This window comes from Eurosta solidaginis, chromosome 4 (assembly GCF_040869045.1).
Source record: "Eurosta solidaginis isolate ZX-2024a chromosome 4, ASM4086904v1, whole genome shotgun sequence".
Taxonomy (NCBI): Eukaryota; Metazoa; Arthropoda; class Insecta; order Diptera; family Tephritidae; genus Eurosta; species Eurosta solidaginis.
Genome location: NC_090322.1, coordinates 53,985,314 through 54,000,293, shown reverse-complemented (window position 1 = coordinate 54,000,293; position 14,980 = coordinate 53,985,314). Strand labels below are relative to the sequence as shown.

Sequence of the window (14,980 nt, the reverse complement as noted above, 5' to 3'; positions counted from 1 at the left end):
GAAATTGCAAAAAAAAAACGGAAGATTCCAAACTGTTCGATACTGGTTAAAAGCTTCGCCACAATTAAAGGGCGTAAAATTATTCACAACACTTATTTTACCAATGTGCTGACCGGGTAGTTGGTCGATAAGAATGTGGGACTCAGTTAAACGGCAAGCAGTGTGCAATTAATAGGTTTTTCACTGCCGTCGGCTTTAAATGTCGCTTCTTTTCTTTATTTGTTTCGGTGAATGTAGCTTTTCTAATATTTCTTCGTTTGCGTTGTCGTGAAGCAAAAAGGAAATATGGATGTCTTCTATATTTCTAGCTTCACAAAACTTTTCCACCTTTTCGTTTTTATGCTATGTTCAAACAGAAAAATAAATTGAGGCAATATCAATTCAAATTGAGTGGAGTTCATACAACTCAATTTAGCTTACACAATAGTAATTTGATGGCCGGTTGGCTCATCTCTACAGCAACAACATACCTGTGTTCAGAATGTCAAAATGTGCGTGTTGGAATTAGATGAATGGAATGGAATGAAAACATAAAACTTTAAAATTTTTGTGTGTTGTAAGATAATGTGTTCAATGCTTTGGTTTCATTTTGAGTTTGCCATCCTCTTTTGATAATTCCTACTCCATTGAAATGAAAAAAATAATATCAGCTGATGAGATGAGCCAACCATATAGTTGAGCCATGCGCAGCTGACGTTTAAATCTACTCAATAAGCACACTTTCCAAGGTTGTATTTACAGTTTGAAACAATTTATTACGCAATTTTTTTTTAATTGGCAATTTGTTATTACAATTTATTATATGATAAATTGCGTAATAAATTGCCCAAATGGTATAAATTGCCAATATGGCGTGTGTTTGTACCTAGTATTAAGCCCGGAAACATGCAATTTTTTCTAGTGATGGCCGGACTGTCTTTTTCTTGTTGTTCGATATCTTTTTATCGCAACTTTCGCCACATCGCTAGGTGTGTTCGCGTGAACACGCTCCCAAGTGGATCGTAGCCGTAGACCGTAGCAGCAGACCGTAACACAGGAATTGTAACTGACTCAACGTTACTTATTACCTCGTGAGTCACAGGCATACTATTACCATTTAACGAGCAGGACGCCGCTACTGATTCTCTCTCATTATTCCGCTCAAGCCGCGGTGTACACATTGGCAAATTTTCATTAATGTTTTGCACTATCTTGCCATAATACCATTTTTTGTCAGTTTTCTTAAATATAATTCTATCGCCTACCTGTAATTCCGGTAATGTCTTTGCATTGCGATCAAAATAATCTTTCTGCTTTTTCCTTTTTTTAATCATTTCCCCTATCTCTGTTGTTTTTATCAATCTCCCGAAGAATAACTGAGTTGGAGCTAACTGCAGATCTGCCACTGGGGTGTTATTATATTCTATAATATGATATTGAAAGTTGCCCTTTTCATTGGCTTCAAAACACCGTTTCAACAAACCCTTAGCAATTGCTACCCCTTTATCCGCTAATCCATTGCTTTGTGGGTATCTAGGACTTGAAAACTTTACCACAATATTAGCATCATTAAAGAAGTTTTCCATTTTTAACGAATTAAATGGGTTGTTGTCGCAGCGGATTGTTGTGGGATATCCTACTTTCGTGAAAATTTTTTTCAACGTGTCGATTACACAGCCAGCGGTTTTATGTGCAAGATTTTCCGACAACACAAGGTTAGAGTATGCGTCGATCAGGGATATATAATATCTGCCAGCATATTCAAAAATATCAATTCTCATTATTTGAAAAGGATATTCAGGGACGCCGTCTTTTCCCAATGGCTCTTTTGCATTTTTACGTCTGAAAGTTTCACACACAACACATCCCAGGATTAGTTTTTTAATCTGTTTGGCCAAAAATACAATGATCTGGCTTTTGCTAACGTTTTTTCTATTCCGAGGTGTGGCCTATGCAACCACCTGCATACAACTGGTTGTAACGAGGTTGGAATTATTAGTCTATGATTTTTAAGCAACATTCTACTTTCGTAGTGGATTTCAGACTTGTGTTTGTGAAACTTTTTGCTTAACTCATTCAATTGGTGATAACTGGGACATCCCTGTTCCACGTATTGACATATTTTCTTGTAATCCTCGTCTTGCTCTATATGCTTGCAATATAAATCATAATTATATTTCGATATGAAAACTTTCCTTGACAGGGTATGAATAACTCCCTTAAGCTCGGCAATTTCAGCCGTTTCACCTAAAGGAGCCCGAGAAAGGCAATCGTCAACCAACATTTGCTTATCGGGAGTATAAACTACCTTCATCTTTGGATATTTGAGCATAAACATGAACATAGCCTGCAACCTAGGCGTTACCTCATCAATTTCTTTCTTCAGAAGGGATTCAAGCGGCTTATAATCACTCTGTACTAAAAATTCACGACCGTAGAGATAATAATGAAACTAAATGCAGGAAAATACTATAGCTAGCTCTTTCTCTATGTGTGCCCATTTCTGTTCTGATTTACTGAGAGTTCGGGACGCATAAGCTACAGGATGTCCCTCTTGAAGTAAAATGCAACCTAAACCATCTTTTGATGCATCTTTCTGCACCACTACTGGTTTTTCCTTGTCATATATAACTAGTACTGGGTCAGATGTAATGATAGTAATGAGATTTTGAAATTCATCTTCATGAGCATCAGTCCACTGAAAATTAGCGTTGTTATGCGTTAGTTCACGTAACTTTGCCGATTGTTTTGATAAGTGCTGAATATATGCCGCCAGAAACTTAAGCATACCCAAAAATCGCATAACATCGCTTTTATTTTCTGGCTTTTTCAGCTTGATTATAGCTTCACGATATTGGTCAATTGGTTTAATTATACCTTTTGACACTACACGACCCATGAATTTCATTTCCGTTTGACGATATTGAATTTTATCTGGATTGAATCTTACACCTTTGTCAATTGCTCGCTTCAAGACTGTTGCGAGAATCTCGTCATGCTGATCCAGAGTTTCCGCCACGATATCATCAAAGTATATTATGACACCGGGAATATCGCCGAAATGTTTGACCATTTCTTTCTGAAACATTTCTGGCGCACAATTTAAGCCAAAGGGTACGCGAATGAACTTAAAGCGAACAAATGGTGTCATAAACGTGGTTAAATTTGAGCTTGGTTCATCGAACTCCATTTGCCAAAACCCACTGCTGAGATCGAGTACAGTAAATATACATTTGTTTGCTAATTGACTAGTTACATCATCGAGAGTCGGGATCAGAAAATGCTCTCGTTTTATACACTTATTTAATAGCTTTGTATCCAGACACACTCGAATGTCATTTTTCTTTTCCACTAACTGTACATTATGTATCCAGTCCGTAGGGTGATTGACTGCAGTGATAACTTTATTACCCATCATCTCCTCAATTTTGCATTTAAAATACTCTAACAAACTTAATGGTATTCTTTTCTTATAATGCAGACAAGATATATACCCCACCTTTAGTGTTATTGAAACAATTCCTGGAAATTTACCTAATCCACTGAAAACAGTACTATATTGATTAATAAAATCACTCTTACATTTTGGAAACGGTGTCGTTTTAGACTGTATAGTATTGATATCCATCCGTTTTATGATCTTAAAGTTCACACTAGTCTCCAACCCTAACATTGGTACGCTCACGTTATCTACAACAACAAACTCTGCCTCTTGTTCCGTATTCAAGTCAGGATCAGTGGATTTTAATATTACTGTGCCAAGAGTTTTTATTTTATTCACACTATAATCGTACAAGGGATAATCATTACATTTTTTAATGAATTTAGTTTTAAATTTTGAAAGATATTTGACAGGAATGCAATTGACATCGGATCCGGAGTCTATTTTGAATGAAATTGGGGTATTTTGTATATAATACTAGCAGACCAGGCAGACGTTGTTCTGCCCTAAATTTGGTCTATCTGCATACATCTTAATAAGCTCTTTCCATCTAACTCTGCCTCCCCCCTCTTATATTTTTCTTAATCTTTTATTCACTCCTCCGTCCGCCTTTTTCGATTCATCTATATCTATTTCGTCTCACTCTATCTCTTTCTCAGTCTCCTACTCCTACCCTCTTTTCTCTTCTCTCATTCTCCTTCATCTCTTATTGCCAGTCCCAGAGGGTGGTCCTAATCCCAGCCCCTGTCCGTCTCTGGTCTAGTTCCCGGAAAAAAGGATAGTAAATATTAATACAGGCAAATTAATACCCCGAATTTCAGGCAAATCGAATAGGATGTACATAGGTACATATATAGGTATGTGGGTATTATTAATTCATGTCTTTATTTCGGCTTCGCATGCTTATTTATCAGTTTTGCGAGGTTGATGCTACTAAATCGAATATTACAATGGAAATTACTTTAAAGCTCTCAGCAATAGCTTTCGTTTGATATCCATACACACACATTGTACAGGTATCCGCGTCGACGTTTTGGCCTATATCTCAAGACCCTTGTCACTCAGCGGTATAAAAATTATAAAATAAAAATAAATAAATAAAAAGCGGCACAACATCCGCATTGCTGCGATTCAAGAGACTAAACTCACAGCAAGATCTGCATTGCAGACCTGCTCTGGGTATAATGTCCACAGGAAAGACCGCGAGAGCGGAAATGGAGGCGGTCTCGCGTTTATCATACACCACTCTGTGCAATATTATATATTTGATCCTGGCATCGACCGCAGGGACAATGTCTTAGAACGTCAAGGCCTATCTGTCCGGTCAGGCGATGCAAACCTAGAAATCATCAACATCTACATCCCTCCTGCCCCCTGTTGCCCCAGTGGATACCACCCTAATATCAGGGCCTTACTCACTGGCATCAATCGCATTATCTTAGGCGATTTCAATGCCCATCATGATCTATGGCATTCAAACTTGCGGGCGGACAGTAGGGGTGAGATGTTGGCGGATCAAATAGAAGAAACGACGTTCTGCACAATAAACGGAGACGCCCCCACACGTATGCTAGGAAGCTGTCACAGCTCGCCAGATATCTCAATCGTGAGCGCAGAACTCGCACACTGCGTCAACTGGCAACCGATGGTAACATTGGCATCCGACCACCTGACCATACTTATTTCGCCTGAGCGTACTGCCGACTTCATCGTCACTGAAAAACGCACTTTCATAAACTTCAAAAAAGGAAAGTGGGAAGAATATAAATCCTTTACAGACAGCCGCTTTGCTGCCCTCCCTATCCCGACTGATGCCCGCCAAGGGGAGCGTGCCTTCCGTAAGGTCATTAAATTCGCCTCGGCACATTTCATTACCGCCGGGAGAATTCCCGAAATCCGGCCCCACTTCCCGCGGAGGCCGCAAACTTAGCGAGAGAACGTGACCTTATAAGACAGCTTGATCCAGGCGACCCCCAAATAAGGGATATAAACCAACGCATCAGATTGCTTGTGGATGAACACAATCGGGCGAAATGGGAGGAGCACCTAAGAGGTTGTAACCTCTCTACCGGTGTGGGTAAACTTTGGTCCACCGTAAAGTCCCTATCGAATCCGACTAAGCACAAAGACAAAGTTTCCATCGCCTTTGGCGACAAAGTGCTGTCGGACGCGAAAAAATGAGCGAGCGCTTTCTGCCGACAATATATAATGCATTCTACGGTCGACAAAGATAGACGGTAGAGCCAATAGACACGCACATAAACACAAATTCAGCGCGTCACCAATCACCATCACCGCTAAAGAGGTTGAGGACGCCATTGGTCGTGCTAAACCATCCAAAGCAGTGGGCCCAGACGGCATAGCCATGCCGATTTATTTTCAAGCAAATTTGCAGCTAGCCCCTCATCAGCATGGCTTCAGAAAACTCCATAGCACTACCACCGCGCTAAATGCCATTAGCACCAAGATAAATTGCGGTTTAAATCAATACCCCACCATAGAACAGTACTCGTACCGCTAGACCTATCAAAAGCTTTTGATACGGTCAACCATGGCTCGTTACTGCAAGACCTGGAAGGGTCTACCCTTCCCCCATGTCTTAAAAGGTGGACCGCAAATTATCTGGGTGGTCGGCAGGCATCGGTGCAATTTAGAAACGAAACATCAAAACCAAGGAGAATTAAACAAGGGGTGCCACAGGGTGGTGTCCTATCCCCACTTTTGTTTAATTTCTACATATCTAAGCTACCTTGACCACCGGAAGGAGTCACAATCGTTTCCTACGCCGATGACTGCACAATAATGGCCACAGGCCCAGGCATTATCACCGACTAAATCTTCCGCGACCTTATTTACAACATGGACGTCCCAAATGTCGACCATTTTGAACATCCACGTCGATGACACTACGCTACCGACTGTCCTACACCCCAAAATCTTGGGTGTGACGTTTGATCAGGATCTACATTTTGGTGAGCACGCAGCCGCAATTGTTCCGAGAATTCAGAGCCGTAACAAAATCCTCAAATGCCTCGCTGGCAGTACTTGGGGAAAAGATAAAAAAACGCTCATGACCACATACAAAGCAATTAGCCAGCCGATTACGTGCTACGCGTCACCCAAATGGTCGCCAAGCTAAAAATCACCCACTGGAAGAAACTACAGGCCTGCCAAAATACTGCTCTCTGAATCGCCACGGGCTGTCTTCTTATGTCCCCAGAACAACATCTGCATAATGAGGCGAGAATACTCCCCATCAGGGAGAGAAATGAGATGCTGACCAACCAGTTCCTGTTGAATACCCAGAAACCTGGGCATCCCAACAGACATCTGATTGATGAACCAGCACCGCCTAGGGGCTTAAGGAGTCATCTCCGTAAGCATTTTGAGGAAATACGGCGCCTGAGAACCCAGCCGTATGAAGTGAAAAAACACAAGCAGGTCCTTGGTGAACTCCATAAACAGGCGTCGGACCTTTATGCCGGGAATTGCCCGGTGAATCCAGTACTTAACGAAAATTATCCAAAACTCGCGGAAGGGGAACGCATAATCCCCAGGGAAACGCGTGTCACTCTTGCTCAACTTCGTTCTGGATACTGTAACAGGTTAAACTCTTACCTATCCAGAATCAACCCCGACATACAAAATGTATTTGCCCCGCTTGCAATGTGTCCCAACATGACACCAACCATCTCTTCAATTGTAATGTGGAACCAACGCCTCTAACACCCCTTTCCTTATGGTCCACCCCTGTTGAAACGGCAAGTTTCCTTGGACTCCCGTTAGAGGATATTGATGACAATTTGTGATCGGTCGCGGCTATTAGGTGGGGCGAGCATTGCTACAACAACAACAACAAAACTACCCTGTAGTAAAGCCCTCAGCAACATCTTTCATTTGATATCCATATTGTATAAACACATTCTAGGGGTGCCCGGGTCCACGTTTTGGCCTATATCTAGAGACCCGAGTCACCCAGGGGTACGAAAAATACTCAGTATCAAAGTACTCATAAACAGATTCAATTTGATACCCACATTGTACAAACACATCCCAGGATTACTCAGGTCCACGTTTTGATCTCAAGACCCTAGCCAGCATGGGAAAAATAGTATCGTATGTCCGTTCCCTGGTTATAAGCTACCTCTCCCCCAATTTTCAGCCAAATTGGTTCATCCCTTCTTGAGTTATGCGTAGTGTAACTAACACGACTTTCTTTTATATAAAATTTTTCTAAAAAAAAATCATAACTCAAGAATGGCTAAACCGATTTGGGATTTCAAAATCAACTAACCATCACCTCTTCTTCCTGTATCTTTCCTAAAAATTTCATGGCAATCTTTCTATCCGTTCTCGTGTTATGGAGTGACAATGAAAATGTACACTTCTTTTTATATATATAGATTTTTCTAAAAAAAAATCATAACTCAAGAATGGCTAAACCGATTTGGGATTTCAAAATCAACTAACCATCACCTCTCCTTCCTGTATCTTTCCTAAAAATTTCATGGCAATCTTTCCATCCGTTCTCGAGTTATGGAGTGACAATCAAATTGTACACTTCTTTTTATATATATAGATTTCTTGGTCCACTTGCATGTCCCATTATTACTGGTATTTATTCTATAAATATGAACATTACCTGCTAACCTGGTTGATATATTTGTTTTATTACAAGCTTTACCTTCATCGTTCCAATTATAGTGATTACCTACTGAGTGTACCTGTTCATGCTGCTTGCTTAATGCGGGATTTGCTCTCTGTCCGTTGTTTGTTGTCTTTTTATCCGTTAATTGCTGGTTTTTCTTTCCGCGACACATTTTCAAAAAATGACCCATTTTTCCACAACCTCGGCAGGTCACTTCCTTTGGTTTGCACGTATTTAAATGCCCAGTTGTAAATGGTTGCCCGCAATTGTAGCAAAAACGTGTAACTGCATGCACAGATTCTTCGATTGCGTTGATTGTTTTGGAATTTCCCTGTTCCAATAGCATTTTGTGAGAATTTGCAGCTTCGTATACCTTACACTTCTCAGTTATCTTTTCTAGTGGATCATCTCTCCCATCAAGCAATTTAAGCTGTAGTGTTTTGTCATATGCACCCAAAATGATTCGGTCTCGTAACATGCGATCGCCGAGCGACTGACCAAAGCTACAGTTGAATTCGCAATGACGTATTTGAGTGCGCAGTTCCGTTTCAAACTCAGAAAAAGGCTGTTTTTCTTTTTGCGTTAGCGTTTTAATGAACGATTCCATTGCCACGTTCTTTTTTCGAATGCAGTAATTGTCAAAAGCTTCCAGCACATTTGCTAATGACCGTGCAATCTCACCGCCATTGCTAGTACTTATAGGTATGCCAAGCAATTGCTCAGTTGACCCATCGTTTGGGAACAGCGTGTTATACATTTCCACTGCTTTCGGTCCTACAAGCCATAAAAATGTTGCAATTTTGACGTCTTCTTTTTCTTTTAGTTTTCCACTGGCATTTAGGTATATGCAAAAAGTTCCTATCCATGTGGGCCAGTCTTTAGTGAGATTACCGCAGTCCAATTCAGCCGGTAGTCGATTTTCAGCCATTATGGCAATTATCAATGGTAATTATATTGTAAAAGTATAAAGCTTGATGTGTTTTGGCCCACTTCTGACACCATGTATCATTCAATAAAACAATTGATTTGATATTTAAAGATTTAATTTAATTTCCACTTGGCGTGTGTGCACAGCTAGATTGTTCAAAACGGAAGTCCATATCTTACAACATGTGTACTAAAGTTATCGAACTATCGAACTGCACCCTAATAATACATTGGTAATATTATACAGATGCGTTCGTTTTAAAGGTGTAACATAATAGGAATATCTTATAGGATGTGGCTTACACCTAGTTCACACACTCAATGCAACTCTAGAATGTGTTTGGACGATATGGGTATAAAATGAAAGGTGTTAATGAGTATTTTAAAAGGGAGTGGGACTTAGTTCTATAGGTGGACGCCTTTTCGAGATATCGCCATAAAGGTGGGCACAAGGGGGTAACTCTAGAATGTGTTTGTACAATATGGGTATCAAGTGAAAGGTGCTAATGATTATTTAAAAGGCAGTGGGCCTTTGTCCTATAGGTGCACGACTTTTCGAGATAACGCCATAAAGGTGGCTCAGTAGCCCGTTTCTGTAACCTTGCGTTGTAATAACGAACGATTTGCTATCGCAACGCTCGTATCGCTTTCGATATGAAAAGTGTTTCTGTAACGCACTCAATTCACCTTGCGATATAATAGTGGTGAGTTTTTATCAATATCGATGGAACAATCGAAATGGAACATAGGATCTGTCACCAATAGCGAAAAAGATATAATAACAAACACAAATTCTTTTTAATCACAAGAGAACAAGTTCGAGATTCATTATATAAATTGTGAACTTTTGCTTAAACTGGTATTATAAGGGATTTACAATCATCCCTTGACTATAATAGATAAAGAAAAGGTAACGTTTTACAAGACGGTGCACCACCTAACTTTTATCGAAAATTATCAAAGGCGGTATCAAAAGACGCGTCCCGACCTCCGTTTTAAGCGGAAATCAAAAATTTTATTTCTTTCGAAAGTTATTCACAAAAAACCGTAAAATGACCCCTAGAGGGTCCGAAATATGTGGCCCGATTCATAGTTTTTTTGCATAGAACATCTTTCTGCGTTGGCGGCCTTTGGCCGCTCTTATAAAAAATTACCCTGGGTGGGTCCGACACCGGTTTGGGGATCAAAACTAAAAGCGCGCAGAATACCTTTTTGCATTAGTGTGTGTGTGTGTACATGAAATCTGCCAAAAAAACAACAATAACATGAAATTTTCAACCGATTTTTTTGCGTATATCTTTTGACAGAAATAAAAATTTAAGTTTTCGGATTCTAAAAACGGACGTCGAGACGCGTCTTTTGATAACGCCTTTGATATTTTTCGATAAAAATTAGGTGGTGCACCGTCTTGTAAAACGTTACCAAAGAAAAATATTGTGCTACAGGTATTTACTTTGTGACGTGTTAGATGCTTAGGCACGTCTGAATGTTGCAAGTATATTTCACTTATACGTTTGTTAACCTTGCGATTTAAGAGGCAATCTAAGCGTCGTCTTGCCATCTATTGGAATTGGAATGTTCAATTCCCAAAACCGAAAAAAATACAGTTTTTTATCTCGATCGGGCCATTCCTGGATATATTGCAACTACTTCCAAAACGTCCATAAATACAACAACGACAAACTTCTGAACTAAAAACATACACCACGGAGTATCGAAGTAAGTAATCTAACATCCTAAAACTCAAAATTACAAAAAAAAACTATACTTCCTTCCGCAATAGCACTGGCAGCATGTAACATCACACCGTAACGCCTCTCAGATGGAGCCAAGTACTTTATTGAAAACCTTTTGTTTCAAATATATGAACACTTTGACGACCACAATTTAGTTGATGTGAAATTCAAATTAACAAATCCATCTTCCTTGTAAGTAAACTTTTTCACAACTATTGCAGCTTCTATGTCACATACATTAACTACGCTTGTTATATGTATTATATATGTATTCACAAGCCCTTATTTCTGTGAACTGTTCAAAAGTGACGACGGGATTTGTCCACTTATAGAAACTACCAATATCGACAGCGACACTTTTCGACCTAATCACCTTTTGCTATACCGGCAAAACACTCATAACCTGGGGTGGGCGTGAGCTTAGCACCTGCCAAGCGACCATATATGTATACGATAAGCGAGAGCGCAATGGCTACTTCGTCAAAATCAACGACACCTCTTTTAGTTTGATTCCGATGGTCGTACAGTGAGGAAGAGTTGCACGCGCGCTTAAACCAGAGTACCAAAGAGTGCGTGTGACACGTGTTCTCCGTTCAAGCATTGAAATCAAACTAAATATATAATTGATTTTGCTTTCGTGCTCGCTACGCGTTCGTGTTTACGAATACATTCTCAATTTGGTAACCCTGTAAATGTAGTGGTGCCCACCGCTGCTTATAACCATTGACAATATTAATCGAATGTTAAAAGCGGCTTTAATACTACAATTGAAAGGCGCTGTTGCAAACTCTGCTGATTTTATAATAGAGAATATAACCGATTTCACATTGCAGCGAGCATATAGTCTGGAGAAGTAGACTCAGTATGAGATACTAAATGAAAAAAGGACGTGTGGCACTCGGGGACTGCCGCGGTAAAGCTATTGCACATTATCAACTTATGCAATTATAATATTTATGCATCATTTTGTTTTCTTTGATATTAATTCAAGTTTTGTCTTTAATATTAATTTAAGTTAACCTTTTTAAGCGTGGTGACTGATAAGAAAACAAATTCTTTACTTTTATTGAATAAATGAGAAGTTAATATTTAACTTTCACTTTAACTTTATTTTTAACTTTAACTTTAGCTTTAACATCCACTTTAACTTTAACTTTATTTTTAACATTAACTTTAACATTATCATTCACTTATCTTTAACTTTAACTTTAATTTTAACTTTAACTGTAACTTTAACTTTAAATTTAACTTTAACTTTAACCTTAACTTTAACTTTGACTTTAACTTTAACTTTAACCTTAACTTTAGCTTTAACTTTGACTTTAACTTTAACTTTCGCTTTAACTTTAACATTCACTTTAACTTTAACTTCAACTTTAACTTTAACCTTAACTTTAACTTTAACTTTGACTTTAACTTTAACTTTAACTTTAACTTTATTTTTAACCTAAACTTTCGCTTTAACTTTAACATTCACTTTAACTTTAACTTTATGATCCGGGGTGGGCGCGAGCTTAGCACCTGCTAACAAGCCAACCTAATATAAACGCACGCAAGTCATTTTCTGTCAAAAATGTCTCATGCACATACAACTTGTATGAGAGTAACTCAAATTGAATTTGCTGCGTGAAAACCTAACTCGATTTCCAATTTTTGTTCTGCGTGACATTTAGATTTGACGTTTGCACGCATGCTTTACATTGTCGCAACGCATGCTTATTTGGGTTAGGGCAAAAAACGCCGGTTGTTTGCGTGCGCTAAAAAAACGCAGTGCGGTTTTATTAGGTTGGCTTGTAAGCGACCATATATGTATACGATAAGCGATAGCACAATGGCTACTTCGTGAAAATCAACGACAGCTCTTTTAGTTTGATTTCGATGGTCGTACGGTGAGGAAGTGTCGCACGCGCGCTTAAAACAGAGTACCAAAGAATGCGTGTGACACGTGTTCACCGTTCAAGCATTGAAATCAAACTAAATAAATAATTGATTTTGCTTTCGTGCTCGCTACGTGTTCGTGTTTACTAACCCATTCTCAATTTGGTAACCGTGTAAATGTAGTGGTGCCCACCGCTGTTTATGATAGAGATCCAATTTTATGTATTTGGCCTGTTGCTAACACCGAACCTTTACGAACCTTTTCGAACCCTTTCGAGCCTTTTCGGATCTTTTTTGACAAATATCCGTTACGGTTTTTTTTTATTTAGTCGCCAAGCCCGCGATGAAATCTATGCAATAGCTTAAAAATTCTGGCTTACGAAACACAAAACTTTATGCATGTAAATTAACGTGTGTAGTGCTTGTTTGAGCATAAAATTTATTGTTTTATTATTTCGCAGGTAACCCAGATCAGTGAATTTTTAGATTTTGACGCTAAAAAGTTGCAACCTATCATAGAAAGAGACAATTTGCATGGACGGTGCGAGAAAGATGTTTTTAATGCAGTAAAACATTGGTATGAACATGATGCTTCTGCGCGCAAACTTCATATGCCAGAATTAATTGCTTGTCTGCGGTTAACCCAATGTAATATGGACTTTATTATAGCTAATATTCATCCGTAAGCAGGTTGTGAAAACTTGGCATTAAAGGTTTTAACTTGGCATAGCTACCCCTTGGCTCGTTCTAAGCTGACATTGAAGTATACAGAGAAACGTGGTGGACAGATTCCTGACGGAGAACCACTTTTGGCTCTTAACCGATGGGTAAATAATTCTGGGATATGACTCTTTACAAATAATTTATGATATTATTTGTAAAATGTTAAGGTAGAATCAACAGTCGGTTTTAATGACCAGTATAACAATAGGTTCCCGCTTAAGACCACGGATCGAAAACTATTTTCACTCTACCGATAAGGAGACTGCTTGAAGATTTTGGGTAGTTTTGCTATTGCCGATGTGGACAGCATATTGATCCGGTACATTTCGGAAAATACCACCATCAAGGTACTTGCCCGACCATCTCGGGAAACCACATTAACCCTTCTACCCTCTTTCCGAAAGGAACTTGGGGTGGCTTTATCCTGGCCTGCGAAATAAATAGGATTCATTGGCTTGTCTACTTTTATCAACCTCTGTACCTTTTTCAATATCCAAATAACATTAATTTACTTTCATTCCGTTCCAGACCGTAAAAAGGATTTGGTTGAGCTGCAGGCCGGCGAGTACGTTTCCCTGGAATTGTAGAAAAGAGGATACTGGTCGTTGATTGGCTACGGATAATTGTACAATTTAGACTAGCAAGAACGAAATTAGTGACCAAGGTGAAAAAGGCAAACAAGTTGCATAAAATTATAAACAGCAGACAAAGAATGAGATCATTCAATAAGGTTCTCACAGGACACAATTTTTTAACTATAATTATTAGTATATATAAATGATATTTTTTTTGTAAATATAATTATTAAATATAATGGAAGTTGCAATGTGTTTTTAGGTGCGCTATTACGTTTATATTTATATTGTGTAATGAGTTAGAGAACAAAGGAAACGTTATCTATTTGAATGCTGGTTTATTAAATTATAATTAATATGTATGCACTACTATATAAACTACTTTGCGACTATTATTTCAATATTCAATATTTCTTTATTAAATTCATTTCATAAGTAGTTTTGTATGAAATAGGTACTTTGTATGTATGTACAAAGCATAGTAATTAATTTGAAACACTTTATTCAAAATTCAAGAAAATTCGAGAAAACCAGAATTCCATCAATTCTAGCTAAACAAAATTCAACTTTAATCTTCCTAAAATGTCTGCTTATTTTTGACAATTTTTTTTTCTGAAGGATGTTTAGCATATTCTCCCAAACAAAAGAAATAAGTTTATATAGAGGATTGGGGCTAAAAAAATGCATATTCAGAAAGTTTTTAAGAATTCTAAGAAAGCAATTTTAAAGCTTGAGGTGACTTAAAATGTTTCTCGAATTTTTAGTGTTCCAAATTAATTACTATCCTTTTTGACATAAAATCATGAAAAAAATTTAGAAATTGACCAAACAACGTAAAATAGATAGAATTTACATATATTTGTGTTTAAATTTTGCTCCTATATTTTTGACTACGGTCACGGTTTTTTTTGTCGGTCGCTAGAGATACATATGTTCTTTCAACCGGTTTATAGAAAAACGCTGATGCTGGGAATTTTTGAGTTGTAATGGTTTTTGAGAATGTGTATAATGGTAATTTAATCATTAATCGACTGTGGTTTTAACGACATTTCTATTGACTTTAGGGTTTCGT

General features: G+C 38.4%; 1 protein-coding gene and 1 long non-coding RNA gene across 3 annotated transcripts in view; one reads left to right on the top strand and one right to left on the bottom strand.

Annotated features, from left to right (window-relative positions):
* Window positions 1-8,255, bottom strand: part of LOC137249767 (uncharacterized) — a 33,859-nt gene extending 25,604 nt beyond the window's left edge. The window contains exon 1 of the mRNA XM_067781648.1: window positions 8,146-8,255. The gene's annotated coding sequence lies outside the window, so the exon portion shown is untranslated. The remainder of the gene's footprint in view (window positions 1-8,145) is intronic.
* Window positions 8,256-10,445: 2,190 nt separating this feature from the next.
* Window positions 10,446-14,290, top strand: LOC137249792 (uncharacterized). Of its 2 annotated transcripts, none has more exons than XR_010952550.1 (5): window positions 10,446-10,715; window positions 10,780-10,924; window positions 13,072-13,437; window positions 13,505-13,680; window positions 13,862-14,290. It is a non-coding gene; the product is annotated as an uncharacterized lncRNA (long non-coding RNA). The 2 variants fall into 2 exon arrangements; XR_010952549.1 differs by having other exon boundaries at window positions 13,501-13,680.
* Window positions 14,291-14,980: the final 690 nt, after the last annotated feature.